This window comes from Parasteatoda tepidariorum, chromosome 2 (genome assembly GCF_982258835.1).
Source record: "Parasteatoda tepidariorum strain Cologne lab strain chromosome 2, Ptep-v5.0, whole genome shotgun sequence".
NCBI lineage: Eukaryota > Metazoa > Arthropoda > Arachnida > Araneae > Theridiidae > Parasteatoda > Parasteatoda tepidariorum.
The window spans coordinates 107525979-107553416 of NC_141756.1; the positions used below are offsets into that span (position 1 = coordinate 107525979).

Here is a 27438-nt window from a genome sequence, read left to right on the forward strand (position 1 = left end):
CTTTATATTTTGCTTCGCTGTACAAAAAGTGTAAGATTTAAAAGCTTCAAATTAAGAAGGATAAGCGGTGGTGGCTCAGGGGAAAGAACGCTAGCCTACTAATGAGTTTTGAGGATTTGAATTGCTGGTTGATATGAATTTCGTACACGGCTGACATAAAATATTCCAAGTGACAGACGCATCACGGATTAGAGTCCCATCTTCGTCTTGCTAACCGTTGGAGGTTTTCCTCACCATGCCATGGAAACGCGGTGCAGTTCCATGAAGGCAATTCGCTCCCTATACTTTTGTACAGGAGTTCTCTTATTTTTTGGATTAGACTCAAAATTACAAGGATACAAAATTGTACATTGATAGTCGTAAGCTTAAATTCGGGTCGGCTGTTCAACGACAGTTATAAAATAAAATTACAAAGGATTATAAAAAAATGGACAGGGAGTGCGATGAAATAGAAAAATGACTATTCTATTATTAGTTTGGAAATTGTTATCTGCAAAATCTGGTATAAAAAAATACTGTACTCTGCAGAACACAGAAATGCAAATACTAATTTGAAATTTTAAGTGCTGTAAAGGCTAATTTTGCTCATAAACTTAATATCGGTATTCAAATTTGTTCGAAAATTAATTGCAATTTTATTATAGCCTTTTACGCACCTTTTTTTGATTCTTCTTTTTCTTTTCACGTTATATTCATTTTGTTTAACTGTGCAAAAACGATAAGATTTATTATTTGAAATTATGATGAGTTGTAGAGAAAATTTAAATGTCGATAATTAACTTAAAAATTATTAATTGTTAATAAAAAATACTACGAGTGGTTTATATGTTTGCTAGAAAAGTAAATTTAATCAAAACTACCAAAATATTGTAAAACTTACTTTATTTCTGGCTGCAGCGGAACACCAAAAAGCCCAGTATTTTTGAACGAAGTGGTTTACAGGGATGAGAGTAGTTGGAAAGTAAAAAAGAGGAAATTCAAGAATGAATGAATATATATATATATATATATATATACACAAAAATTTGACAAAAAAGTGCAATTTTTAAACTTGTAACCCATGTGATTATAAATCCTGATGATTAATTTTAAAATTGCAGGAATATAACAAATATGAATCACATGCATGAGTTTAAATTAAGAGAATATGAATCCCGAAATGAGGCTTTTAAATCACGTGAATATGAAACTCTATATCGAATTTAAAAAATGGGAAAATACAAATCATGATGCGTAATTTTTAGATCACGTAAATACGAATCACGATGCATAATTTTTAAATAGCGCGAATACGAATCCCACTGTCTAATTTTTAAAGCACGTATAAAAAGGAAAATCGATGTTTGATATTACAACCGCAAAAACGAATCACGACATTGGATTTTAAGCTCGCGTGAATACGAATCGCTACGTAGGGTTTTAAAAGCGCGTAATTACAAATCGCGATATTGGATTTTTAAATCTCGTAAATAAGAATCGCAAAGTGCGACATTTAAATCGCCTGATAAAGAATCGCAACGTTCAACTTTTGAATCAGTTAAATACGAAAATCAATGTTTGAGGGAGGAATGGGGACTTCAATACTTTCGCTTCGCGGAAAATTTAATATCTCATAAAATATTTTAACTTGTGCAAAAAAGAATTTCAGCGGAAATTAGCGGGAAAAATGGAAAAATCTGAAAAAAAGCAGAAATCCGCGAATCCGCGGAAGAATCACATCCCTGGGTTTAGTAATGTTTTCGGAAAAAATAACAAAAAATTTAGATTTTATGATATGAGTTGAAATGCGATAAACGTGATAAAATTTCGCAATTTTACCATGATAGTTTAGAGCACTGTATAAAAACCATTTGTTCAGAAAAATTTATTATTCAGTTTTATACTTTTTACCAAATGTGAGGTTATAAGAGCTATAATTTTGAAAGCTAGAGTAACCGGTATACTGCTATCATTTTAACAAAAAAATTACCAAATAAATGGTTTAAATACTTGGTTTTAATAACAGAGTTATGGTTTTGTTTTGAAAAAAATTTATTATCATAGAATGCGGTAATTTAAGCAAAACTTTTTCTTAGCGTAGTTAGCTGAAAGGTAACTTGGTTAAAATACAATTTGCTGAAATAGTGGATTTATGTGTAAACTTAACAAGAATTTTGTTTTGAAATTCCAATATGTTCGAAAGCAATTGCAAATTTAAATACTCATTCGTTATACCTTTCTTAAAGTTTTTTTCTTTTTTTTGCTTTAAATATTGACTATTTATCAATTGTCATAAAAATTTATTTTATAAGCTTGCGCTCAATTTGTTGTCAATCAAAAGTAGCGAAAGACAGCAAGAGAGAGATTTGTATGTTGCCTAATATCACTCTTAATATTTATATTGACATTTTTAAAAGCAATAAACTTAATAAATCACGTTAAAACCATTCCCTATTTAAACTTTGATAAGTCTTGTTAACGATCAAAATTACTTCTCATTATTTTTTCAAATTGAATTACACAATCTGTATTCCTTAAGTTATTTTTTTTTTCAAGTAGAGATAATTATTTTTCAAATTTACTAAATCCTCTATTTCATTATGCTTAACAAAATGTTCTTACATAAAATACAATACTTGTATATTTTGAAAATAAAATGTTATGTGTTTTGTGAAAAGTGAAAAATATTGCAGCTTAAGGAAGTATATATAAAGAAAAAAAAACAATGATGAATGAATGATAAGCAATTACGGGAGTTGGTGAGCGGAGTAAGATAAGGGTAAAGCCTGCTAGTTTTTATTTTTTATTTTTGTGTAAGTGGAATTATTTTTGAACAAAAAATAGACAGGTAATTTTTAACTATGCATTTAATAAAATATTTAAAGTTTCAAATGATAAAGAAAAATAACTTTTTCTACCAGTTATAGTTATGCGAATAATAGCAAAATAAAAACTGATGTTACTTCAAAAATATTCTATGCATGTTTTAAAACTGTGTGAAAACTAATAATGGATTTCTAAAATCAATGTTGTTGCTTAAAAGTAAATAAAATAAAGTTTTAAAGTTAAGATTTTTATGTTAAAGAATTTAAAAATCGTGAATTTTAATGTCATAGAAAGTATAAATCTGCATAGCTAAATAGAATATCATCTGTAAGAAAGTTAAAAGAACATCATTATCCTTATGAAGATAGTTAAAAGAAGTAAGTATTTAGTGGAAAAGTAAAGTAACTTCAAATTCTTGTTTAAAGTATCCAAGGCAATGAATTTGTTGCAGTTGGCTATTTAGGATTTCAAATCTTTGAGATAATTAGCTTTTAAACAAAAATATAATTATTATTTAGTGATTTAAGTGAATGATATAAAATAACACAGTCTTCATGCATTCATTCATAAAAAAACATAATTTTCTTTTTTTAACGAGGGAAGTAATTTATAAAGACTTTTGGACGAAAAAATATAGATTTTTTATTAATTTATGATTTTGTAATACTAATATTATATTTTGCACAGCCAGTTTGCTAATGTAAATAAATTTGCCCAATTAAAGATACTGAATTATTTATAAAAAATATTTCATAAAAAGAGAATGTGTTTTTTATATACTAAAACTGTTGAAAAGCTGATGAAAAACAAAAAAATGGTTTATTTACTTAAATCTGTTTAATTATAGCAGCTTTACTGTTTATTATAAAGAAACGATATTCTAATTTACTGCCTCGCGAATCAAAACATATATGTAAGCATTATTTCCCAGTTTATATGTATAAAAAATTTGCTTACGAAAAGTACTGAAATGAATTTTGATTTCAATAATTTTTTAATTGAGAAAGCTTGCTTATCGCTAATAGTTAATAAAAGGTTTCAGTGCATATTAGTTTTTTATTATGTGGACCAGAAATAGTTTTTAATAATTCAAAATAGATATTGATTACTGTTTGAAATCACCAGATAAGTATGTTTGAAGTCCTTGAAGTAAAAATAATGTGGGAGAGAGACGGGAAGGAAGCACATTTTGTTCCTTACCCCCAATTCTAAGAAACATTCTTTTCAAGTAGGGAAAATCTGCCCAGTAGGTGGTCCTTGATTGTACAGATTCGTTAGGCGAGAAAGTTTTCTAAAAAAAGGAGATAAATACTCCTTTTTTAAAAACTTTCTTGCCAAATGAATCTTTGCTTAGTCCCTAGTCCCAAAGGGGTCTACTTTCTTCATTGCAAAAAGAGAGAACTAAACACTTTAAAAGAGCAAGTAAGTAAAATGTTTTTTCTCCTCAGCTCATGCAATTATTTTATTAATTACATACTTTTTATAATTAGTTTTATTCGTTTTAATTGTATTTGTTAAGTTTTTAGAAATTATGTTCTATAACAATAATTTTTTAGTTGGCTATTTCATTTTATGCTCTCCTGTAAGCTGCTAGTTTAGTTTTAAAATGAATTAGAAGATTTTTTTTCATAAATAAAAGTTCAATTAACTCTATCTAATAAAAGAAGAATTTATAATTTCTTAGTCATTAATAACAAATGTTTCTTTCATTTTTCAGAAGCATTGCTTAATTTAATAATTTGCTCAATTTCGGTAGCCATTTTTTTTCTTTGAAGGACTGTAAAAAAACATTATTTGAATAATCTAAACCGCGGGCGTCAATTATTGTTTCAAAAAATACTTTTGATTAGATATGAGATGTAATTTTAAATAATTTTTAAGCCACCAAAAAATAAATAAATAAAACAAATATTTATAAACAATTTATTTGTTTTGATACTCAATATAATATATTTTGTTTACTAAATAAATGAATAACAAAATGACATATTAAATAGAAGGACCTTACTTCTAATTTTTATTTTGTTGTTTTTATCTTTTTTCTTTTTGCATTTAATGAATTGCTGTAAAGGTATAAGAACATTTCAAATCTTTATATTAAGTTTAATTTTACAATTAAATTTGTTATAAAATGAATTAATTTGTTATAAAACTATTATTACGTTTTAAAATTAAATTTGTTATAAAATTAATTTACTTCAAAATTAAGGTTCAATTTTTTTTAATTGAAATTAGAATATTATTTCATGGTTATTATTTTAATTTACTATTTTGAGATTTTATCTGTTTTTATATAGTTGTTAATTCTAAAATATACCGTTCAGCCTTCACCTTTAAAAATTTTGTTTTTAAGAAACTTATATTTGACATATTTTCAACAATAAAGTAACTTTAATTAATTGTTTAATTAAAATTTAATTTGTGATGCTAACTGTGTAGATGAAATATATAATCCAGAAATTGCTGAAAAGTTTTCTCAAAAATTCAGGAAATTTTATTTCTAAAATTGAGTGGGAGGCCTGAATAACAAAAGCTTTATTTAGAATTTATCTATTTATTTTAATTCTAATTGGCTAATGTCTTATTTTTTTCATACATATCTTATTCTTTTTCTAAATTAGAATCAAAAAAATTTTAAGAGAAAATTTTTCACTTTAAAAACAACTTCATTATTTTAGAAAAATATTTAACTTATTATTATTTTGTAATTTTATTCTAATATTATTAAATATTTAGTAGTTCACATATTTTATCCAACTTCAAAAAATGATGCATAATAAGTTAAAGTTTCAGGTCTAATTATTTACTTTAGATTTAGACCTGTCCTCTAAATTTTCCCCTACAATTCACGACTAAATTTTATAGTCTTTTCCAATTATAATTATTTTTTATCAAAATCATCAGTAGTTTATGCTAAAATACAATATGCATTGAGCATAAAAAAGATAGTTGTTAAACACTCAATTTATTGTCAGTTACTAAAAATAAAAATATTTGCCATAATTTTAATACATGATCTTTCTCCTTCATTTAAATCAAAATTAATTTCATTTAAGTAAAAAAATTGTTTTTAACAAAAATTATAAAATATAAGAAACAGTTTTGATTTTGTTGATTTTTAACTGTTTTTATGACGATCATATTCTAATTAATTCCTTTTCTTTTATGGAAAGACAGGATGAAAGATCCAAGAAATGCCAATCCAGTAGTCAACAGAAAAGAAGGTAAGAACATATAGTGAAACATTATTTTGTCTCAGTGACATGAATTTTATCCCATATTTTGTGAAATAGGGTTACCCGGGGTAATTCACGATCACTCTGCTTCTGGGGAAAATAATGATCACCTAAGTTTTATTTACAAAAATATAAATATATTTTTTTAATTTGAGACATGGACAAGAATGCTTGTACACTTTCCTAAAGTATAACTACATTTACTTAATAATAGTTTTTTGTTTAATCTAATAAAATAAGTATCCTTTAAACTGCTTTCTGTATTTTCCATTTCAAAGATGGGTTTCAAAATGTGTACATTTCTGCAAAGATCATCCTCCTTCTCTTAATAAAAAATATATTGAGTTACTTTCTTTTTCTTTGATATAAAAATAGTGTAAGCTTTTGTTTAATTGTTTCACATCTACTGTAAACATTATAATTGATTATAGGAAACTCTATCAAATGCTGCCCCTTATAGATGGGGTAATTATTGTTCACTGGGGTAATTCCTGATCATTGTCATTTCTTCTTATAAATAGCATAAAAAATTGCTAATAAATAGCTAATTGACTTCTCTTAAATAACAGCTCATATTTATTAAGTGGGGCAACTATAAAATATATTTTAACAGCAATCACAAAATTTGTTTTCAACGGTATACAAGACAAATGAGTTCTGATTTTCACCATTTCTGGTTTGTCTTAACTTGCTTCTATCTTAATTTTATGTGTGTGCATTGATAGAATAATTTTTAAGTTTATAAATTAGCCTAATATAAATAAGAATATAATATAATTAGCCTAAATGTAATATATATAATATAATTAGCCTAAAAAGGATACTATGCTTCTAGACAGCAAAATTAGTGAATTTCTTTTAATGATTGAAAATAAAATTTTCAGTCTGTGAGCTGTTGACAAACCTTACTTAACTTTATACTTAGGATACAGAGGTGAACGTTTATAGTCGTAAACCCAAAAATTGGGTCGGCTGTACAATGACGGTTATATAAATATGTATATAGTCTTCATTTTAATTATTTAATTAGGAGCGTGAACAACTCGCTCTCTAGCCCTGAGCCAATCACTACACACCTAACATGTCACGATAATTTTTAGAAGAACAAAACAATTAATTTGGTGTAATTTTCGGTAATACACATTTTAATAGCAAGCGTGAAAAGAGAAAATTTCCTCTGATCTTAACTATGCTTATAACGAGTCTTATAAATCTACATAGAAAAACAGTTACCATTACTACAGCTTCGGCTACACTAGTCAAAACATCAGGCCCCGTGAATGGAAAAGTATCTTTTGTTCAGTCAGGGCAAACAGTAGGATTTTAAAGCATTTGTCTGGTCCGACATTTTTCAGCAACTGAATAAAAGAAGCACCCCTAAAAAGAACAAAATTAAAAATGTGCAGATAAAAAGCTAAATATTTAATAAGCCTAGAAGATAAAAATAAATAACTAATAAAGTATGCAATTAAAATTATAATTGTTTTTACGATATTAAATTGAAGACATGTCAAATAATATTCTAAGTGAAATTTATTGAGTAAGGGAATTTAAGTACTTGGGTTCAGTTGTCACTGAAAGCAATGATATTATGCCAGAGATTAAGCAAAGACTAAATGCTAGAAATCGCAGTTATTTTGCACTTAAGAGATTGCTAACATCAAAAGTAATAACGAGGCTTCAGGTTTATAAAACTATAATCAGACCAACCTTTATCTATGGATCAGAGACATGGACTCCAACCCAGAAACAAGAAAAAATGCTGATTACCTGGAAAGGAAAATTCTTAGAATTATTTTTGGACCGGTCAAAGAGGGTGATCTGTGGAGAAGGCGATACAATTTTGAAATTGCAAGACCATTTAAAGAAAAAGGTATAATAAATTACGTAAAAGCAAAGAGAAGTCAATGGCTAGGACACCTTGAAAGAATGGAGGAAAACAGAGTCATTAAGAAAATATTCAAGGGGCAGTGCCAGAGGAAAAGAGGAAGACCGGCCAAGAGATGGTGACGAGGTAGAAAAAGACCTTAAGACTCTAAAAGTCTCATACTGGAAACAAAGAGCTAAAGACAGGCGACTTTGGAGGAAAATTGTTAGTGAGGCCATGGTCCAACATGGACTGTAATGCCAGGGAGTTAGTTAGAAATTTATTGCGAAAGGATCTTTTACATATTAACTTTTTCTCTTTTTATTATTTTAATTGATTTCCTTTGAAAAATCAATAAATGTAGGAATATCAGTGGATAAATGTACTAAGAGATAGTCCGAGTATTTCTGGAGTGGAAAAAGGCTCTAATTGAATTCATAAAAAACTAATTATTTTTTCATAAATTTTTTTTTTTTTTGTTTTTAAAGGAAAAAACTAGGACATTTACGAAGATGATTGTTTAATCAAATGTGCTTTCTTTACGAATATGTTCTCCAGTGAAAAAAAATTAAAGCTTTTGGTTTGAAATAAAGGTGATGCACTTCTTTTTTTCCACTTTAAATTAATACTTATTTTTTTTAAAAAAACTTTTCTTTTACACAGATAAGTTGTTTCTTTACATACATTTAAAATTAATAAATATTTTTTTAAAATTTAAAATATCAAAAGAGATTACACTTAAGATATTTAATATATTAGGAGGCTTTGCTTTATTTGTGGACGAAATATATAACAACTAAAATTGGGAATAGTACTTATAACTATCTATAAAGTTTTCCTTTTTTTAAAAAAATTTTTACTATAAATATTGAGATTTATAACTTATTAAATGGTAAGATTATGTTAGTCCAAGTATTTTTGGAGCGAAAAAAGTTTTAATAAATTGAATTCAGAAAAAAACTTTCTTTTAAATATATATATATATATATATTCCCAATTTTTCGAATGATAATAATAACTGGGACACTTACGAGGTTGATTGTTTAATTAAAGATGACATAAAATGTGCTTTCTTTACAAATATGCTCTCCAGAAAAACAACGAAAGCTTTGGGTTTGAAATAAAGCATTTTTCCCCTGTTAAATTAATACTTCTTTAAAAAAAAACTTTTCCTTTAAAAAAAAAAACTTTTCATTTACTAAAAATAAGTTTATTTTATTTTACATACATTTAAAATAAACTTTTTTTTATATTTAAGATACCTAGAGAGATTACACTTAACAAATTTATTATACTGGGAATCTCCGCCTTCCAACCCTCATAATTGATTTTTATTTCTTCAACAGCAATATTTTCGACAGAAACACAGAATATTTCGTTAACATGTAAATAAATGAGAAGTAATTTTACTTGTCCCATAACTAAAATAGGAAACTCTGCATTGAATTTTATTTTTAAAAAATGTCACTATAAATGTTAAGATTTATAATGGGCAACACACAATCTCTTTTTTTCTTTTGCTACTTCAGATTGATTTGACTCTAGCAAGAATTTTATAATAAATTTTTTTTACAATAATGGATAAATAGTCGATATTTAAAGAAAAATAAGCTGAAAAAAAACTGATTTAAGTTTGCAATAGCTTTTGAACAAATGCGAATTTTTAAAAAGGCTGAGAATAAATCAAAGTATAAAATGGTACAACTAGCTAATTAAATTTTACCTCTGTAGTTACGTTTTACAGTAGATTGACGAACATGTGCTTTTTTTCTTCTTTTTTTTTACTACAAGTTTAACAGTCAATAATTCTTAAACTAACAATGGAATCATATATACCTAATTCCCTAGAACATTTTGTGTACTATTCTTCACACCTTTGTAATTTTAAGTTTCTAAGTCTTATAGATGTTAGGCAACAAAGTATAATTTAAAGTTAATCAACAACAAAAACATGGGGAGAAGTAGAGAAAGAGTTTGCAAAAAAGGCACATTAAATTGCAATGCCATTTAATCAAATTGGAATTTTAGAAAAAAAAAAACTTTGTGTTAAGTTCATATACAAATGTGGCCCTTTCAGCATGCCAAATTTCAACTCAGTAGTTGAATTCTTAAGGACTGTAGAGGGGCCTGTATGGTATTTTTTACAACAAGTTTAACAGTTAATAATTCTTGAACAAATAATAGAATGTTAATTTTTTTTAATAGCATCATAATTCCTGAACAGTCTTCTACATGCCTTAGTAATTTAAGTTTCTAGGTGTTATAGATTTTGGGCAGCAAAGCAAAATGCAACATTAAGTTAAAAACACAAAATAGCGGCGTTGGAGTAGGTGGTAGCTTTTACGATATTTTTTTTTGTACATAGAGATGACTACCTGAATACTGATCAAACATATTTCAATGAGACACCTAAACTAAATTCTATTTGCACTTACGTAACTGGCAGCTGTGTATCTCCTGGTTGGGCAAGCGTAATAGTACAATCAGAAAGCGAGAGGGAAAATACAACATGATCATTCATTTGCCTTCACTAGAAAATAATTTTTTTTAAAGTAATGAGTCTTTAAATTTTATATTAAGTTACTTTTCCTTATCCAAACATATCCATTAACAACATATCCAAATCATTATCTGATTTAATCAATTTCTTAGATGACATAAATAAATAAGATACGTCAAAATTAGACGCTAGGATAAATGAGATATTTAGACAACAGTAAAAACTAAACCGTTAAAATTTGGAGAACTATAAAATTATGGCATACTTGAATTAAAATCCTTGGTCTTTGTACTGATGGGAAAGGAACTTCAAGCATGAAATTAGATATTATTCAAGAAAAAATGATTATTTTATACTAGTAAAATATTGTTTAAACCAGAGGTTCCTGAATTTTTTTGTTTCGCAGACCCCTTGCCATGTTTTTCCATTTTGGATAGACCCCCTGCTTTCCTGATATTCATTTTTTTGTAAATTCATCAACTTAATTTTGTAATGTATTTTTGATAGCTGGTACAGTGCTACTCACAGTGAAATTTCTAGCTGTAGTGAAGTATATTGTGGTTACATTTATTTTCAACACTTATTTTCAATATTTATTTTCAACATATTTTAAAAATCTAAAGAAAACTAATAAAGACCGATTAAGGATTGCCACTCAAATCTGAACAAAAAATTCCCTGTTACATATTATAAACAATATATTAAGAGGGAATACATAATCACTATGCTCATGCATGATCTATATTAGGATAACTATACAGATTTTAATTGCAGGAAAAACTCAGAAATAAGGAACAGTTCAACAAACTACTTATAAAAATGCTACAGTAAATGAAATAGCGTAGCGGAATAACAGTTGCTAATCGGTCACAGGGTGATAAAATATAACACTAAAAAATTGTCAGTCAGTAGACACCAAATTGCTCTTTTCTTCTACAATGCACCTCATGTGCGTTTTGTTATAATATGTTAAAATAAACATGGGATTATTTTTTGTATTTTGTAAAATACCAAAAATTACTTTATTTCATACTTAAAAATTTTTTTAAAATTTTTAAAAATGAATTTTGTAATGTTGTTCATATTTTGAGAATGCTTAAACAGGGTTCCCACTAAATTTAAGAAAAAAAATTCCCTAGTAAATTCAAATGAAAATTGAGCCCTACGTTCATCAGAAAACTTTGATTCTTTTATTTATAATGTGAAATATTAGATTTTCTGTGTAAAAGATTATTATTAAATGAACAAAGGGAACATTTCAGTTTGACTAAAATGTGAAACTTTTACAACAAATAATTGTAATAGATGTTAGAATTATTTAACTTGAATCTCAATAACTGGTTACTGTTACTGACAATTTTAATACTGGTCATTTTCTAGGCATTATATAGGAATATTCCAGGTCTTTGTAAACAAATTGCCTGATAATTCCAGGTTTTCCCTGGTCTCCTTGATCCATTTGAACACAGTTTAAAAGAAATGCCTCACATTATCAAAAGTTTTTCCAATCATATAAAATTTTTAATTTTTAAAATTGCATTACTGTTAAAGATGTTACAGTTGGCCATTAGACGGTATCAGAAATTTCTGAATTTTAGTACATGCAACATGAAGAAGAGAGTAAGTAACAGAGGTGATTGTGACACGAAGTAAAAGACCCTGAAAATTTTCTGTACACAAAAGTGACATCTAGATATTAATTTATATGCCATACATACATGTTTCATATTTAACATAATAATCTTTTTAACTGACATTAATAATTAAATGAAATACTAATGGAAAATATCACACCTTTATAGTAACTAATTCAAGAAAAAAATTATTTCTCAGTGGAATTGCGATATTGGATTTTAAAATTGTTCAATATGAATCAAGCTATTGGATTTTAAAACTGTGGAAATACTACTTGCAATATTGAATTTTTATATTGCGCAAATACGAACCATGATGCATGTAATTTTTAGATTTTGTTAATATGAATAGCACTGCGTAGTTTTCAAATCAGCTTTAAATGCAAAAATAGATGTTTGATATGGGTCATTATGAGCCATGATATTGGGTTTCAAAAGCTCATGAATATGAATCTTGATATTGGATCGGCATTCCCATGTGGTATGCACAAAAGAGCTTTAAAAAGCTTTGTTATAAGAGGATATTTGATGTTTCCCAAATTATCTTTCTTCACAAAATATTCCAAGTACACACAAAAACACATCAAATCACAAGTCACAAAATAGTTCCAAAACACATCAATTGGTGCATATTCATTTGAGTCAGAAGAATAACCTTCTGGTTCTCCACGTAACAAAGATGCCTCTTCTGGATTTATAATGATTGGAGTTACTGTTGCCAGATATCTTACTGACTTAATAAAAGTGTTTTCCATTCTCATTACAGGATGCAACATTTTAAGATGGTACAGTAACCTATTTTCAAGAGGCAATGGTTTTAATAACTTTTTTGCACATGCCATAGACCTATCACCTAAATACATAGAATTTTTTCCTGAAGAAGATAAGGATGTTATTGTATTTGTGATTTTTAGTCCAACATCTATTAAATCTGAATTTTGGCAAATCTCTGCGTTTTCTACATCCAAAGATTTTAGTCATTTCCATTCAAATTAAGAAAAGCAGAACTCTTTAAAAAAACGCTCTAACAATGCTTAAACAAGAGACACCATTTCATCATACAGCAAGTGAATCAATGGTGTCTTAGTTTGGAAAAAACCTAAAAATTTATTTAATATAGCCGAAATATTTCTTAAAAATGAGGTTTTGCCAAAACCAATTTAAATAAATTCAATAGTGAGTGGCTCATACTATTTTTTAAATAATTACCCTATTTAATTCTGTAAAAGGTAATTAAAAACTCTAATTAATTTAACTATTATTTAAGGTTATCGAGTGTACGTCATTCAGCTGATTCCTTTGGCGACTACGCACCATGCCTGGTGCCACAAGATAAATATGAAAATGTATGTTTGATATTAAAATGACACGAATAAGAATGGCGATATTAGCAGTTTCCGCGATATTAGTAGTAAAATATTCAAAATTGTGAAAATTGACATCTGAGATTGCCACAGAATATCTTTGTATCTGTTTGTCAACAAAACAAATAAGAAAACGAAGTCTCTATGGCAATAAATTTATTTTAAAAATATATTATGCTGGTAGACATATTCTCATAGAGTGATAAATGAGTAATGAAAAGAAAGAATAAATATAAAATAATCGGCTTCAACAGAAGTTAAATACACTTTAAACAGATAACCGAGGATCAACACAACGACCAACAGAAACTGGCCTATCCCCGCAGACCAAGGCATTACCGATGTAAGTTGATTGCACGAGATTGTCTTCTTGAAAGACTGACTAAAATCGAACCTATAACCTTTATGTTATTTAATCAATCAAAATATAGATAAAACCCCTTTTAGCATTTATTTATCTAACAAAAATTCTACGAACCAAAAGGGTAGAATTGCAGGAAGAATCACACGTATGTACACCTCTTGTTAACGTCATTTAACAAAAGTTTCAACATTTTGTCCGATTATAAGATTTTGATTTGCGAAAAGTCAGGGAAAAAGTGGAATTCTGCACATTTGTGGAAAACTCAAAAATCCCATTTCTAGTTTTTAGAGATAGGAGAACAATACGAAAATTTTTTTTTTTAAGTTTAACAAATAATCAAAGAATTTGATATCTTGATGATTCACATAGTGATACATTTGATATCCTGATGATGACCCTTCAGGATATCAAGTCACATTTGATGAATCTCTCTTCCTTGAGATAGATTTTCACTAAAATGTGTGATAAAACGTGCAATGTATTATTTTGTGAATGCGAAACAGTTCACTAGGCAGAAATTTTCAGAAAGTTGACAAAATTTTATGGAAATGCAATGAATCATAATGTTCAGTTTATAAATGGTGCAAAATGGTATATGCTTGAAAATGGTGTGTCATGTAGATGAAAAAAAATGGAATAAAATTAGAAGTTATGAAACTGATTGCTCTAGTCATAAATCAATTGCAACTTCTCTCATCAATATCATATAAAATCAGGATAGATGTTTTGATTAAAATAATATTGCTAAATAAACTTTAATACAGTAGATTAAAAAACTTTTTTTCATATTATAATTATACTTAAACAAAATGCACTGGAACACATAAATTATGTTAAATGAAAAACCTCACTTCAGTTTTATAATCTGCAACAAAAAAAAAAACATCTTATTCACAGAAAAAAATATCTGATCTGATTCATTTTAAACAGTCATGTGCAAGTTCTGTTTGGTGAATTCTACTAGTGTGGCAATAAAATACTAACTATAAATGGAAACTTACCAGGTTTATAACACTATAGATCTGGCTGATTCATAGATCTATTAAAGCATAAATGGATGCCTGAACCAAGCTATTAAAAAAAAGAATTGTATTACTTTGTATTAGTTTAAGGATAAAAAATTACACTTTACGAAATATCTACACACAAATATGAGAGTTAGTTTATTGAAAGAAATCTAAACTCAAAAGAGAAAAAAAGCCTCTTAGCATCAAATCTTCAATACTTCAAAAGTACTTTTATATATTAATACCATATATGTTTAAGCATTTAAATATAAAAAATCATATTTTCAGTCTAAATCAAGAGATTTTCAATAATAAAAAATCTCAGTCTCAATAACCTAAATAATAACTACTACAGTATAGAACTAAATTATCCGGGATGCTCGTAACCATTGCTATTCAGGATATCTGAATTTCCCGATTTTCTGGATTGACCAAAAAGTGTCGTTAATCGATGTTTTATAGAACCCAAAGACAAGGAAAAAGTGTAACACATTTTAAAGCAAGAGAAAAAATAAAAGCTGTCCTAAATTTAAAAAGAAAAAAAAATTTCAAACAATAAAAAAAATTTGAGTTTAGAGAAGAAAAACAAGTTCAAGAAATACGAAATTCTCATTTTTTTTTCTAAATAATTAAAATTCCTAAATTGACTAATATAAACAAAATCAATGATTAAAAAACGCAATATATTTCATACCTAATAATACGGGGGGGGGGCAAAAATAAAAGGACAACTTATTAATCTAAATAAAAACAACACTTGAAAATTATCAAAACGAAACGATAGTTAAAAAAGGCACTAACATAAATATTAAAACCTGGAACAAGGCAACATCAAAGGAATTTAAAAAATAACCTAATGATAAAATTTATAAATAAAAAGAATTAATTTATTGAGTACGAAATTTATCCTGAAAAGAAATAAAAAACTCAAACATAGTGGAATCAGAAAAAAAAATATGCTATCTGCTTCATAAAATAATCGTATGTTGAAATTAATAAACAATTCTCCTTTTATTTATTTTTTTATAAAAATACGATTTTTAATGAAAGCAGATGTGATTCCACATCAAGAAAAACTTGCACATGATACCGCACTTCTAAAGAATCAGAATATATTCAAAAGAAAAATATTGTTTTGTTAATCTATCTTAAATAGATAAATAAATTTTTCCTTTTTATTTCTCTTTCATCTTCTGTTCACTGATATGCATGTGCAATGCATTTTCCCCACCCCCTCCTAATTCAAAAAGAAAACGAAATCAGCATACCACTCCCTTGAGTTTGATTGACGGCAGCTTATCAGAAGAACGATTCTGAGAAAATAAAACATTCCTCACTTCCCTGCCCCCTCTTGATCTAAAGATCTTCAAGGTCACAGAAGAAATGACATTCCTCTGGGCAAACAGGGAGAATAATTTCCCCCGTTTCCACATTTTCCTCTACTCAACTTCAAGGATGAGCCAAATTTCCGCTTTTTTTCATTATCGCTCGAGTTTAAAATGGCCGGATAACCTCAGGGCTAAAGAGAATAGAAGGGCTGGTTCACTCCTTTGAAGTATCTCTCGCCGCGCCGATCCTCTGACGTCACTCTTACTTTAGGGAACACGCGAAAAATTATACTTTTTCCTTTTGTTTTCATATCAGTAAAAGGCGCAAAGCTCGCACTTTTACTTCAAGAACGGAGCGTTTGGCCTTACTAGCTCTAACTAATATTGGATCATTTCTTTTTGCGTGATATTCTAAGACATTTGTTATTTTCTATAATGACTTTCCTCAGTTTTTGCAGTGAATTTACAAGAATTTAAAACTATTATTGAAATGCCAGTTTGCGCGATTGCGACTTGCAAAAATTCTGATATAAAAACAAAAGGAAAAAGTATAATTTTTCGCGTGTTCTCTAAAGTAAATGAACAACTATGTAAAGAATGGATTCCGAAATGACACAGTTAATATAAAATAGCAATACGTTTATTCTGTCGTAAAGAACTTTTATAAAAATTCATTAAATAGAAACCGCCTCGTTACTTCATAAAGAAAGGCAGGTGAAAAGAATTAAAAAATAGATAAAGTCAAAGAAAATTTAAATGTAAGTAAAAAGTATAAATAAAATATATAGTTGAAATTCTCCTAATTACATAACATATTTTTTAATGTAGTTATTCTAAATATTTATGATTTTTTTTAAAAATTATATTCTCTTCAATTTAAATATCTATAAATTATATCATCGTAAATTTAAATGTCTGTAAACAATTGTAAAATTTCTAATGTCATTATGAACCTAAATTATTATTTTGTTTCAGTAATTAGCGTTTAAGGTTGATGTTTCCTAATGATTAAGTATGAACAAATTGCTAAAAATCAGGGATTCTAAATTTAACTTAACTTCTCTTTATAAAAGAATATGTAGATAAAAAAAGTGTCGATATATGCCTTCATTTTTCTTAATAGTTAAAGTTAAAACTGAACTTTTTAAAATAAAGTATTTATCGTGTCATTTTCACCAACTAGCAAAACATTTTTATAAGTTTAAAATGGTATTTTTTTAATATAATAACCAAGAAAGTTTTTTTTGAACTATGTTTATGAACGGAAATAATGTGTTAATTACGTAAAGTTTGAAGGCTAATAACCAGAAAAAGTCTAACTTATTTTTACAAAGAGAAAGATGCAAAGTTATCATATCTTTGCTTGCGATCTCCGAGATCTGTGGACACAGTGACGTCATAAGGAGGGAAATCGTCGCTTCAGCTCTAAGAGCGGAGTGAACTAGCCCTTGTATTCTCTTTAGCCCTGGGATAACCTAGCAAAATTTCCCCCCGTTATCTGGATACCAGATACATGGTCCTCTACTGTATCTACAATTTTAGTAAAAAACATGTTTTAAAAACATGCATTTCAAAAATGTTTGTAAAGAAAAAACTTGTTACTTTGGATGACGTTATAGTTTCCATCGTACTCCATATTTTGATATGTTTGTTATTATTTATAACACCTATGAAAACTGTTTCAATCTAAAAAGCGATGTTGCACAAACAAATGAACAAAGATAAATCCAAGCAATTGCGAATTGTCTAAAAGCTGTGATTAATTTATTAAGAAAGAACAGCAAAATGTAAAATATACAGAATCTTCCAGAATATAGCAAATTTTTTTAAAATCAAAAGCTGCATTTGGATTGCCTTTTTACAAATTAAAAATGTTAGAAAGTATTAAAAACAGATCACACATAAAAAATAGTAGAGTGAACAATTTATGCTTAACTCACAAGCTATTAAATAAATGTGCAATAAAAATTTAGTATTTTGTGTTACAGTTTATAAAAGTATTATTTGACACATATTTTATAGCTAAAAATAATAAATTGTTTACTATCTTAAAAGACCTAATACAGAATTCAATTTAACTTCAGAGAAAATATTCTCATAATCCAAATGCACAATTCTAAAAAATAATGCACACGGCTATACGATGTGTTAGTTAAAAAAACACTCGAGAATAATAACTGCAGATAAAAAAAAAAGAGACAATGCCAATAAAATCTTTAAAGTATTGAAAATTTAAAGTTATATGCATCATTATCGATATAAAATCATTATCTGTTACACATTCTATGATAGCATTATGCATCATTATGAAAAACATACATAAAACATCTTCAACTCACTCTCTTGGGTTTAAATAATTCTTGACATTTTATAGAATTTCAAACATAAGACTGTTTATGGGTAATCACCTTCAAACCTTTCGAAAAAATTCAGATCTTTACCAAAAATAAATCAAAATCCAAGTTTAAGTCATACTTCAAAAAAAATAAATAAATAAATAAATAAAAATTCATTTTCTAGGTCTTCAATTTTTCTAGGTCAATAACTTCTTTTTCAGGCTGATTTGAAATCTGAATTTTAACCCAGTTCCCTGTAACTTTTAGCAAAATACAATACTTCAGAGCAGTTAGTAAGATAACTTAAGAAAAATACTGAGTGATTTCACACAGTTATACTTTTCTCCATTTAAAAATAAGCTGGATCTTTAAAAACATATTGATGAAAATACTTAACAGAAAAAAATATTCATTGATTTAAAATCATAAGATCTTAACTATTTTAATTGTAATATTGATATTTGTAAACAAAAATATAGATAAGACATTTCATCAAAATGTTTAATTAAGTTTCAATTAACAGCAAAATAAGAATTTAATTAAGAATTAGAATTTAATCAACAAACCAAAGCAATCTGCAAAACGATCAAAGAATTTCACCTCTACATATTTTGTACAGTTGAAACATTTTATTTGTAAATAGCGTTTGATTTTTAAACATAAATTATTTAAACAAGTCTCTACTTGTTAGGTTAAATTTCTTAAAAATATAATGAGAATTTGAAAATGGTGTTTACTATTATAATGGATTCTTTCTATCCAAAAACAACATAGAAGGAGAAAACATATGAAAAACAATTATAAATATAGAACTAATTGAATGTTTCAGTTTTATAACATGCATATTGTTTAAAATCAGCTATACATTGTGCTAACTGAGCAAGCAAGGTTAACACTCAAATCTGGCAGGAAAAACAAAATTCCCTGTGTTTTCTATGTACATATTATACACAATATATTAAGAAGCAACACAACAATTACTGTGCTCTTGTGTGAGCTATTTTGGGCTATTACACTAGTGTTAATTGCTAAAAAACTTAAGAAAAAAAAAGAACAGATGAACATACTTAAATAATGCTATAAGAAATTTAAATAGTTTAGTATAGCTAAAATATCATCCTTAAATATCTCATAGATCACTTTTAAATGGTTGAAAATTTTCAAAAGACAAAAATAAGAAACAAAATTCCGAGTTTGTAAAAAAAAATAAAAAAACACCTGCATTTCCCCCATTAATTTAGATGATTTTTAAATTCCCTGTATTTTCCAGGCTTTCCTTATTTTCATGGAGTCGCAATCCTGGCAAGGTAACAAAACAAAAACAAACAACAACAAAAAAGAAATTATGTTAAAAAGGAAGAGAAAAAAAGAAATAAACTAAATAAAAAGATGACAAATATGCTTTAGGGTCATGTCAGCTCAAGAAAGCAAATATTCTGAAAGGTAAGTTATGAAGATAATTTCAATCACAAGTCACTAAAAAGTAATAACTTATTAAAAGTAGTAGTTAACATATATCATATAGTATTTCACACCATTGGAGAAAAAAAGATACTTACCACTCCTTTATTTAAATTTCTGTTGATTTCACAAAATGCATGAAGTGGATTTTCATTCTAAAAAATAATTTAATTTTTAATAATTTTTTTAATGTTAAACATACAAATTTAGGGGGGAAAATAAAAAATTTATCCTTTTACAACATTAATGTTCTCGTGGCATTAAAACATAAATAATTCAAATTTACTTCAATTTAAGTTATGGAAATTCTGATAAAATGTACTAATTTCAATTTATAATTATACACACATTAATATTCACAACATGGTTTCTTAGTATGTTTTTTTAATACAGGTTGAGTCTAAATGGTTTGGTGGATGGTTAAGAAATAAAGTAAAGCAACATAACATAAGATGCAGGATTACATCCGTGGGGAATGGCTAAAAGCAAAGATTAGATTAGCCTGACAGGAGTGGTTGATCTGCTTGTTCGAGAAATCTAACATAAAATTGAAATTAACAGTGAATAAATATGAAAACATTTATTGGTTAACAGCCTCAGAACATGTAGATTATGCAATGTTGGTCCAGGTGCACCAAAATGATGTCTAATAATAGAAAAATTGTTTTTAATTGGTTTAAATGTTTACAGGAAGGGAAATAAACCATGCTAGGATTATGACAAAGGAAATTCGATTTGGCAATAAACATGTGTGGCATACCATTATATATAAAGCATATGTGACAATCATTAATATCAAGCATTAGCGACTGATGCTGTTGAACGACTGCCTATGAGAAGATTCAGAATTAACAATGGCAGTTCATTTACAAAGATTTTGGTAAGCAAAGGATCTGTCCCAATTTTATCCAACACAAGGAAAGAGGTGTGGCATCAGTGCCTCAATCAAACCAAAAAGAGGTACACGCAGACCCATTATAGCAACTTAATCAAAGATTTTATTTTAAATTTATAACCGTTGACGAATAGACAACCCAATTTTTAGGTTTACGGCTACTAATATTCAACTAAGTATCATTGTAATTTTGTACCCAGTCCAGAAGACAAGGGGACCAGGATTGGGAGAAATTTGCCTTCGTGGAGGACTTTTAGATGAAACTAACCCGCATTTGCGTTACATGGGCAGGATAGCCATAAAAACCTCCCATGGTTAACCTGACGACAAAGGGACTCTAACCAATGATCTGGCTACCACTGAGGATATTTTACGTCGGTACTATGGTTGGTGTTAGCCGGGTGCAGAATTCGCATTGACCAGCTGTTGCTGAGATTCGAATACAGTTCACCTGATTGGAAGGCGAACACTCTATCCCCTGAGCCACCATGACTCTTAATCAAAGACTATCATTAGTGCTGAGTGGGTAATTGGTGTTGCTTTTTAAGGTTGCTTGTTATTTTGTTTTCATGTTTCTTTTACTAGCTTAATGCCTTCATTCATCTAACTTTGTAGGCATTCCTTGTAGATTACTTACACTTTGATAAAGCAAAATCATATGCAATTTCACTATATTCTCACTGTTTAAGATATTTTTACTAATTCAACAATACTACTGAAAAATTTTAAATAAAAAGTAAAAGAAAATATAATTGGATGACATTAGTGGGAAAGAATAATAAAATAGACATATTAAAACTATTAAAAGACATAATTTTTAATTTATTGGATTTCGAAAAAGGTTCAAGTATACCCTTTTGGCAGAATTCACTTCTATTAGCATGCACTTTCAATTTTCTATGCAGAAGCTATTATTAACTCAACCTAATACCAAAGAAAATGCTAGATAAATAAATACATCAAATTTTCATTGTTATTATTCATAAAAGAAAATTATGGCAATAGTAGAAAAATGGTCACTCGCCTAATAACAAAAAGATTACATGTACATATTTTCAGATTCACTCACATGCATCTATTAAATCAAAAGTAGATAAATAAAAATTAAAAATACACCATCTAACACTTATTCATTTATTGAGTAAAATAAATTTAATAAACTACATAAAATTAATAAACTACACATTTTATAAACTAATAATAAAAACTGAAAATGAGGCAATGAAATTTAGCATTATGTAAAGCAAAATTTTATAATTATAAAAAATTTAGTAAGCAGGTTAAAAATTAAACATTTACTCTAAATCATTATATTAAATATTAATAAAAAAAAGTTATTAGCAAAGTGAATTTAGATTATTAACTAAAGAGAATATATAACATTCACAATCATGAATTACTATGTTATTTTATGAGAGCAACACAGGATAAAAACACCAAACTAAATTAGTATACCATCTCGTTACAGTTTATTGACCACAATGGTTAGCTGGTCAAGAGATAATTTTTTAACTGTTAAATGTTTTTTTTTAAACTCCCTTCCCCCCCCCCCCCCAAAAAAAAAAAAAATTCAAATTTTAAGTGTCTCACACTTGAACCGAACCTATAATTTTAAACTACATGTGCCATCTTGCTTTGAAAAAGTTAAAAGGCTCTAGAACAGACAAATAACTTAAATATTTTAAAAGTTGGCATACTTTTTAAAAATTGCCAATTTAGCGTCCTTTTCCCACCCATATAAAAATTATCCAAACAAATGCCTTACTCTCATATTTTGCAAATTTTATGAGCTAAGGGAATGCAGCATTGAAGTATTTAAATATTAAAAAATTAGAGCATAAATACTTTTCATTTTTCCAAAACTGTGGCTTTTCTCCATATTGATGCTTTCTTTTATATTCAGAATAAGCATAGATGGAGCTGGCTAAAGATAGGTCAAATTTAACCTAACAGTCAAGAATAACTGTTGCATACTCACAGCAGCAATTTAAAAAAAATTTAAAAAATAAATAATAAAAAAATTGTTATTAGAAAAAAAAAAAAAAAAACATTGTGAATGAGCTTTTAAAAATGCAGCCTTAATGTTAGTTTGAAACAGATTTTAGAGGTCTGAACAAACAAACCACCATTATTTTAAAGACCTTTCATGGCGTTACCTTCTAAATTTTTTAAAATAAATCTGCAGGAAAAACTTTTTTTCAACACAATAAAAAGCTATTATTAAAAATTTTTTAGTAATGTGTTTAAACTGATATTGGAAGCTCATTAAAAAGAGACAATAGAAGAAGCAAAGATAAATTACCTTATTTGCTAATATGATACACATATCACTAACAACTAGTTGATTGCAGGGATCATTTTCAGCTGCCCTCCGATATGTAAAAAGTTTTTGAACCACTATTATTTACATTTGCTAAATGACCACCTGGTGTATTTAGGACCACTTCACTGTCAGCCATGACTTTCTCCTTTCCTTCATAAAGTAACCTGAATAAAATTTAAACAAAGTAATACAGCTGTAAACAATATTCAGCAAAGTAATACAGCTGTAAACAATCTTTATTTTTTTTTAAATTAATAAAATAGAAATTTTGTGAAAAACTGCCCATTGTTTTAATTTCCGTACTTACCACTTCGAACTTTTGCTTCTAGCAACAGCAACTTCTAGTTAAGCAAACTGTCAAGCTATGCAAAGTTGTGTTGCTTCTAAATTGACACAACTTTGCTAAATTGGTCCCTTTAAAACTAGTTGTACGTTGAAATCGGGAATTTCTTTACTTTCACTAAAATAAATAAACTGGTTTTCTGTTAGTTAGTTATTTTAAGCAGTAAAAGAGACTGCAAATCAAAATGGCAATTCAAACAAATATTAATACATACTGATTTACGGAATACATCAAGATCAAAAGTTTTATTCATGTATGGAGTAATTCATGATATCAGGGTGAAAAATAAAGAATAAACAAATTCAGAACTTGCAGCTCAATTAATCAACTACACAACCCAATACATCAGCAGTTTCACACAACTTTTCTTCAACCTTTTAACTTATAAGTTATTTTGATGATTTGGGTACATAAATTATCAAACTTTTCTTTCATTGCAAAAATCAAATGTTAAGTACAAAATCAAATATACTTAGTAGTTAAAAATTAATACAGTAGGGAACCGATTATCCTGAACGGTCGGGACAATCACTATTCCGGATAACTGATTTTTCCGGTTTTCTGAATTGCTACAAAAAGCCGTTTTTTTTAATTGTTAAACCCAACTAAAAAGGAAAAAAAATTGGAAATAATCTTAAAAATAAGAAAACATGAAGTAATACACTAATGATGTGGTAGACAATGTTACAGGTTAATGAGAATGCTCTTATTTTATTAGTTTTAGGTTTTGTCCGTGATCTTAATAATCAATCAGTGAGAATTAGTCAAAAGTATAGGCTGAATATGTAACTAGCAATGTTTACAAAAATATGGTATCTTCACATTTTAAGAAATTTTAGACAGTGCAGAAAATTTATCTATTTTTTTTAGTAAGAAAAAAACTGAGTTGTAAAATAAGATGCAGATGCTATATTAAACAGTATTGCCTTCAAATACAAGGCTTTTGTTACTAACTAGAATCAGGGTAAAAGAAAAGACTGTAAATAAGTTTTTTTTAAAAGGAGACCAAACTGTAATAACAAAGTGCTCAGCCATATTTTTCAACACAAAATAAGCACCTTTTAAGTACTTTTTAAGCACTCAAAAAATATTTTTAATCACTTTCCAAAAGAAAAATCATAATTAGGATCTGTGTACTAATAAAAAAAATTTCAATTGCTTAAAGTTCTTAATTTATAAGCATAAAATCAATAAAATTCAATAACTTTTAAAAAAACTTTACATGATTGTGATAAAATAACTAGTTTCTGATAAATATTGCAGAGAAAATTGTGGAAATCAAGCATTTTTTGTATTTTGCATGAAGATTTAGAATTTAAATTGACACGGCAAGGAAAAAAATTTCTTTTAAAAGATAGAAAACTAAGCACTTCTTACAAACACAAAAAAAAAAGCACCTTTAAGGGCTTATAATAATACAAAATGCAGCAAGAATATTTCATTACACATGCTTTTAATCCATAACTAATAAACAGAGAGAAATCAACATGCTATTTACATAGATGTGTTCTTTTAAATTCTGGAAGTTAATCAATTGTATTCCAGAAAAGTTCATTAGTTTTCTTTTTTTTAATTATATTATCATTGAAAAAGTGAATGAGTACTTTTAAACATTTCAAAAATGCATTTTTGAATTTACAAAATATTTACAATAGTGAATTTAGATATTTTTTTGCCAATAGTGATATCGTTAAATATCTTCAATGAAATTGAAGATATATAGAGATTATGATTTGTTTAAAAATGATTCTTGTGTTTTGAAAACACAATTTTTATTTTTTCACACAAAATACTTATATATAAGTATAATTTAATAATGTAAGTATAATTTAAAAATTTACTTCTGCAGGTTTTATCACCTTTTTTACAAAATTAAAAAAAAAAAGGCTGTTCATAAGGCACACTATATGAAATAAAAGGAAACATTCGGAGTAACTACAGGCTTTTCCTTGTTATTTCAAAGTAAACCAAAAATGAGCTTAAAATTCAGACAACAATAAAATTCTAACAGCACTAAGATTTTATATACACTACATACATGCAGACAATTTTCTCTTAGATAGAAGAAACAAAAAATATGCTCACTCTATGTGGTATTTTAAATCTGTAGCCTCAAAAATGCATCTGAATGCTTGATTACTAAAACTCAACTGAATGAAAATGGAATGCAGAATTTGTAGTAATATTTAAAATTTCAAAATTTTTTTGATTTTGTTAAAAAAAATAATTCAAAAGTTTGTAAGACTTGAATATTTTCTATGAGCATAAAAGATTTCCCCAAAAGTTAGGAATCTTCTAATGTTTTCATGAAAGCTGGCAGCTATGCAGTTTAATTTTTTTTAACCTAGAGTTATTACGAAACATACAATGACTATTACCATACCTACAAACATGGATATCAGAATAGGATTTCTGTTCTTTCCATTCAGCCATTCTTTAGCTGTAAGTGATGGAGTAGGTGCAGCAGTGTCAGGAACAAATCTTCTTGAAATTGCTCAGACTAAATAAAAATAAGTTTTGAATATAATTTATAAAACCAGTTACGATATATTTTTGATACTTAATGAATAAAATCAAGAAATACTAGCAAGACAAGCGACAATTACTATAAGACATCATGACATGAATACACTGCCAGGCAAAAGGTAAAACAGTAACTAGAATCAAAAAAAGAATTCTCTGTTCTAAAGTAGAACTTAAGAGAATTTCCAAGGGTAGTTACGAAGTTAGTTGTAAATATGTTGATTACAATATCTTTCATTCTTTTGTGTTTATAATTTCCCACATGAATGAAAAAGGTAAAAATATCAAAGTTTTTTCATATGACAAAAATGGAAATACTGTCAAACCTTATTAATGCAAATCACTTAGGGTGAAATATCGCTTTACATGAAATATATGTTTGGTCCCGAGAGTCAGCAATAAATTATTATTGCATTTTACATAATATTTAACATGAATATTTCTTGCTGATTATCGCTTTACATGAAAGGTCACAACACAGATAAGAAGCATGTGCATAATGTGCCAATTATTCATTTTGAGGAATGCGATTTCTATTATCCACGTTTGTTAGGAGTAGCAGATGGGTATATAAATAAAATAGTTAAATAAAGTTATTGAAATTTTTAAGCTTATTTTAATTTGTTTGGTACACAAGCGTAGTATATGATATGTATTAACAGTATGTAATAAATTGTGCTCATAATATATCGGATAAGATGAAATCTGGTTAACATAAATAATTCTGATAGTCCCGCAAATTTTGTGTTAACGAGGTTCGGAAGGAAATTCAAAGTCAGAGGAGAAAAGTTTTTTCGTTACCAGTTCTTAAAATTATTAAATGTTTTCTTTTAAGAAACAAAAGCATCCTTAGTAGTTAATGTGATATTTTTCTAAAGGTATTTCAGCACTTCTACCGTTTAAGCACTACAGCCTGTTGTACATCAACCCATCATTTTTTTCACCTGACATTAATCGAACACTATGAATCTCTATCTGTTTTAGATCTGGGTAACCTTTGTTTCTTTTCACTCTTTTCCTTACTATGCAGTTGGGGAAATTTGGTTTAGTAAAGAGATCAACTTTGTGCTAAACCCCCAAAGTTATCTTTGTACAGTATCTTCCCTCTGACCTGGGTTACTTTGCCTTAGCTACCCTAACATAACGCCTCAGTAACCCCAAAAACATTTTGTAGTGAAATTAAGGCCAAGAAACATGCAAAATTTCATTGATTTTATAATATGCAATAAATTAGACATCATATGCATATTTTTTAGTTAAAATTTCTTTTGATTATTATTAAATAAAATAATAAAAATTAATAAATACTCACTAAGTATTATTAATTGAATGGTCTTATCTATGGCTAAAATTGTAAACTAGCAGTTGTTCTGTCATAGTGATAACCTAAGAAAAAGATTCAGAACATTTCTTATGTAAAGTATTTATATACCAGACTATTTTTAAAAAGAA

At 27.6% G+C, this 27438-nt stretch overlaps 1 long non-coding RNA gene across 23 annotated transcripts in view; it reads right to left on the minus strand.

Moving 5' to 3' along the window:
* Positions 1–27438, minus strand: part of LOC147815990 (uncharacterized) — a 46239-nt gene extending 18801 nt beyond the window's left edge. For 9 of the 23 annotated variants that reach the window (XR_015431523.1, XR_015431509.1, XR_015431512.1 and 6 more), the window contains exons 1-7: positions 27299–27438; positions 25847–25963; positions 23428–23580; positions 23100–23284; positions 20001–20057; positions 14772–14841; positions 7275–7418 (exon numbers count right to left, since the gene is read on the minus strand). This is a non-coding gene — a long non-coding RNA (uncharacterized LOC147815990). Of the gene's footprint in view, positions 1–880; positions 5986–7274; positions 7419–7751; positions 7812–10343; positions 10439–14771; positions 14842–18444; positions 18895–20000; positions 20058–21650; positions 21727–23099; positions 23285–23427; positions 23595–25846; positions 25964–27298 lie in introns of those variants that run through there. The other 14 variants (XR_015431507.1, XR_015431504.1, XR_015431526.1 and 11 more) reach the window with 12 other exon arrangements.